Source organism: Acartia tonsa, chromosome 4 (assembly GCF_053477335.1).
Source record: "Acartia tonsa isolate MP-2025a chromosome 4, ASM5347733v1, whole genome shotgun sequence".
NCBI classification, from domain to species: domain Eukaryota; kingdom Metazoa; phylum Arthropoda; class Copepoda; order Calanoida; family Acartiidae; genus Acartia; species Acartia tonsa.
In genome coordinates, this window is record NC_137263.1 from 52,652,393 (window position 1) to 52,657,919 (window position 5,527).

Genomic DNA, 5,527 nt, shown 5'->3' on the forward strand with positions numbered 1-5,527 from the left:
TTTGATTGTTGGGCGATTTTAAAAATATATTAATGGATGTAGAATATACGTACATATTATGACAGAAGAAAAATTGTCGTCAATTTAGGCTTTTTATCCTTCATTTATTGATAAGTTCGTTCATCCAGTAAGAGGGGAGGGAATGGGGTAACTGTTGTTAAGGATGGAATCGTTATTTTAGCCAACTACAAGGTTCATTTATTGAAGTACATAATAATCTGGTGTAAGATCCAAGTAATAATAAATCCATTTATTTATTTAACATATTTTGCATGGGCGTGTGGATTAGAGGAGGTCTTTACCTCACCTCTTTGGGGAAACATTCCCCTTATTAAAGCCCTATGTACACCACTAAACAAAATAAAAAATCTAAAATTATAATGGTTTTATATTCCTTTCAATAAAGAAATTTGGATTATAGTATTAAGTAAGCATAAACAGAAATCCAAAATGATAATACATTGGCCGATAAATTGATTTAATTCCTCGATGAAGATTCACAAAATAACCCTTTATTTAGATTACAATTAGTGGTGGGAACTTTTGAACGCTTACTTTAATGAACCAACAAATAGAAATTTTGCAAAGTTCTTTAGCCAATGAATAAGAGAACATTATAAGAAAACTTTGGGGACTAGTGTGATAAACAACCAAATGTCCCCTTACACCCTACAATGTAAATCAGTAAGAAAGTTTAATAATAAAAAAAATCTGCCTCCCTTTCATCAGGGGTGTAGGGTGCAACTTGATGAGCGCCCCCACCCTTTAGGTTCAACAACTCTGGCATGAATGCCATCCTGGGCTATATTTGTTTTAGTCTTTCTTATCGAAGATTTTTTTTCATGTTAATCTGCAAAAAATGTCGAATTTTTTAGTAGCATAACAACTCTACAATAATAAATTAGAGCATCCACTCGTTGTCAAAAGTTGATTGGTTCGATTCCCTGTCATAACTAATTATGCTATATCGGATGCACGACAATAATAGGTAGAGTATTGGAAATGTCTTAGCCCACAACAGGAGCATCTCATTAAAATGCACTGCTAGAACTTGCATACAAACGTCGCGCAATCAAAGTTGGTTGTCTGCAGATGAAAGATAATTTTATTCTGACAACTAAAGGAAAATTTCCCCACAATTCCCCTCTCTGTTTTCTTCCCTTCTTACCCGCTCCCCTTCAGTCACGTAAAAAAAACAAGTTTTACTCCAACAAAATATTCAAATTTGCGGCATTTTCAATTGTAATCAATTGGCTGAATAGCAGCCGGCCTGGTTGTCTATAAGACTTTGGGTCGGGTAATCATGAACTTCATTAGCAAGATTTAGTTTAGATATTATACACTGAAATAAGACATAATGATGTATCCCGTCCTCTAGAGGTTATCCAGGTTCCACATGAACAATGAACATGACCTTTGAATCTCCAATAATACATTAAATTATTTTATATTTATGGGCCTCGCTACTTATGAATGTTGTCATACTTGATTTGAGTTTCTCTTAAATTTGATTTTGATAATAATTATATATTATGATTTTAAAAATCCTATATAATTAATATAAATTATATAAATTGTTAGATGCATAACTTTTTATAATAACTTAATTTCACATATTTCATAGAATTGATACTTTTTTTTAACATGAAATCATTTATAAATGACCCAATTAAGAGAAATTTACATTTAAACTTCATTTTATTTTCAAATTGAAATAAACTTTTGGTTTTAAGGTATCACAAATTTCTTGAATTTTATAGTATTAACTGGATTTAGTAAATAAACGACACACTTAAGCTTAAAACTAAAATAAATATACTGAGCTGTTCCGAGGTTGAATAAGAATGAAGGGCAATGAAGTAATGTGTGTTATTGTGTGTGGATAACTAAACTCACTAAGGCCATAAATTTTCCTCTCTTGGCGCGGGTTCTGAGGACCAGCCATCACATTTTGATATCTATAGAATTTAGGCTTTTCATTTTTAAAAATAGTTTGCCTACTAGGTAGCAGAACAACTTAAGAATCCGCGACTTTATTTTACCATTCAAAATTCCTTTCCCCTTTCTCTTAAATTCTGGAGAGAAAATAACATTAAATCTAAAGAAGACAATACCGTCAAAGGGGGAAAAAAGTACAGAAATGAAATTGTATTACAACAATGGATATAGAATATACGTGGATATTATGACAGGGGGGGAAATGTCGTAAATTTAGGATGCTAACATGGTTATCATTTATCGTTCTGTTCGTTCATCCAGTAGGAAGGGAGGGGATAGGTTAAAGTTTGTATTGTTATGTTAGCCAACTGCGAGTGTCACTTTATTATAGAACAAGAAAATCTGGTGTAACATCCAAGTAGTAATATATCCATTATTACAAGTAAATGTGAAGTAAAAAAATGAGGTAGAGTAAGGGAGGAGGGGGGGGGGGGGGGAGTCTGTCTTTGACATGATGTTACGAGACAATAAGTAAGGGAGGGGGGGGGGGGGAGTCTGTCTTTGACATGATGTTACGAGACAATAAGAATCAAACAGAGAATGAAAATTGGAATTTTCATTGTTTTAACCCAGGTTTTGCTATTTCTATATGTATTATTACTTGGATGTTACACTAGATTGTCATGTTCTTAACAAAGTGAAACTCGCAGCGGCCTATAATAACGATACCCTCCATCCACCCACTTTACCCCATCCCCTCCTACTAGTGGATGAACAAAGTGACCAATAAATGTTCTATTTAGCAACCTAAATTGACAATTTTTTCCCTTTCGTAACACCCACTTATATGATAAATCCATTGTTTTTGCTAGTATATTGCTCAATCCTATGATATAAAGCAGTAAGTTTTTTTTGTCTTCTAAGGTATTGAGGTATCCATTTCAGATAAGCTTTATGTAGGTCCTGTAAGGGTTTTAGGCTTTTTAATCATTAGATTTAAATCTTACATTAGACCCAGGTTTATTCTATTTTTAGCACGCACCTATATCTTGGTGGCACAGTCACTGTCTAACTTAAAACTTATGTTATTGTTATTATACTTAAGTTTTATGGCTTGAAACAAAAATAATCCTTTATTATGTACCTTTGACTTCAGCAAAGCATGTAATTTTGACAAGTAGATTTGTAATTAAATATTTCAAGTTCTACCTTGATGAGCAGGAGCATATACTGTAGTACAACCCACATAGCCAGTCAGTTACCTAACACACAAGGATATTAGGTTCAGTTACATCCAACAGAGAACCAACCATTTGATTGCACGACCCTTGTAGGAAGTCCTAGCTGTTTATCTTAATAAATGCACTTGTTTATGAGCCAAGGCATTCCCCCCCCCCCTCACTCTTATCATAAGTGTTAGAAGCCAGACATAGAAACAGTAGGTATCATTTCAACGTCTTTAGTATGATGCAGCTAGTGTAGAACAGACTCGAGCCCGATACCAAGCAGGCACGCTATCATTTCAGGTAATTGGAGATGCGATCCTCAATTTTCAAATTCTTTGAACGTACATATAAGACTTTTACAGAAATGCTTCGCATCCACAACTATCTATCTATGCTTGATATAAAGTCAACACTTTATAGAGCAGATTATGAATATTTGATTGACGCGTGCCCTGCAATTATCTAGTAGCAATCAGGGGCAAGACACAATTACTTTAGCTAGGCCCAAGGCAATATTTGTATCAATTTATGCGTTCATAGGCTTATCTCTACCTATATGACACCATATATGGGTAACGCTAGCCTATTCATGGTAATCTGTATGTGATTTGCTAATAGTATATGTTTATTAAAGATATTATGTTTATTGTTAAAGTAATCATATAAATAATCAGTACAAATATGTATGCCTACAACCATGCCTGATTTACGTCACATATTAACACACAGACATTTAATTGTACAGACAAACACTAAAATCCTGGTCCAGAGCTAATGTTATAGCATGTACCTCTTAAATTTATTCAGTTATTTATTGACTCCCCTACCATCAACTTCTCTTTCTGGCTTTAAAAGGTAATGACTTACTTGTTTGGCATGCATTGTAGTTTAAATTTAGGCCCCTTAGTACTTAGCATGAATTGAGCTTAGGCCTTGTGTTAGAACTCTAACACTTAGCACAATTCACTGCTTGGGACTTAGGGCACATTTCTGTCCTACTCTACTTATAATTTTAACACTTATCCTGTAAATATTTTCATACTTAACTTATGCACTTGTAATATAAATACACTTTATAAAAACATTTTCCTTCCTTAATACTTAATATACTTATATAATTCTGATCGAATATCAAAACCAACCATTTATTCTTAGGTTAAAGCAATATAATACTTCGCGTGGGTCTTTTGTTGAGCTTCCACCAGCTCAACCAAATTCGTATTATACTTGTGGGAATAGAGGGTTAAGCATTCTAAACAAACGAACCGACGATGAGAATGTCTATGTGTATTGCAGTAAAAGTATGTTTATAGTAGTACTCATAGAAGAGCGGTCTCCATACCTAAGTTTGGACAAACGCCCCATTCGCACACACAATGGTGCAACTTACCGGTTGTATCTTAAAAATTTTACTTCATAAAAAATTTTTTTTCTTTTTTTTTCCTTACCGTACCCGAACCGCCTAAGGCAGGTATTTTTACCAAAATCGAATAATTGTAGTTATGGCAAAATCGGATTTTCCAAAACCTGTGAAACTATTTGAGAGCAAGGTTAGGACTATGAGGCGTTTGAAGAGATAGGGACTGAAAGGCACGACACAAATGCAATTGAGAGCCTCGTGTACGAGCAGTTGCACTAGCTGACACTCTAGAGGCCCTAGAGAATGCTAGCATATTTGTGGCCATTGGTCGCCGCCCTATAAGGACACTCGCACTGGTTGACACTCTAGAGGCCCTAGAGAATACCAGCACACCGGCACCTCCATGTCCGCCTCTCTTTAGTAAAACACTTGGGTTGGAATAATCTATGATTGAGCTATGTGCAAAATTTTGATTTTTGGACTTAGTCAGAGTTCTGAAATCTAGGAGTTGTACTAGGTGGCGGAGTATATATATAAATCTTCGGACTTAGTATGATTTTTACTTATTCGGAAATTCTCTAAGTGTTGAAATACTTGAATCTTTGATACTTAAACCAGAACTTATTAAGAATCAAGCATGGAGTAACTTTTCATTTATAAGCTATCAAAATACTATTTGTAAAGGACCATTTTGAACTGTCTTATTAAATGAAAACTTAGGAGCAAATCTTATAGAACACGGGAAACGCTGTTAGTTGGGATACATATTGTCTTTGGAGCCATGTTTCTGAAACAATATGCCGAAAGCAGTTAGTACTCTTGAGTCGTAGTAAAGGGCCAAAAGATTATTACAAACTTGTAGCATTTATACTCAAGTTAAACTGTACTAATACTTTGGTACCGTTAGAACCGATTTTCTGAGATTTGCACTTACTTATACATGCCTAGGCCTTATATTCCTAATGTAATTCTGATTTATATGCGGATGTATCAAAATAACTAT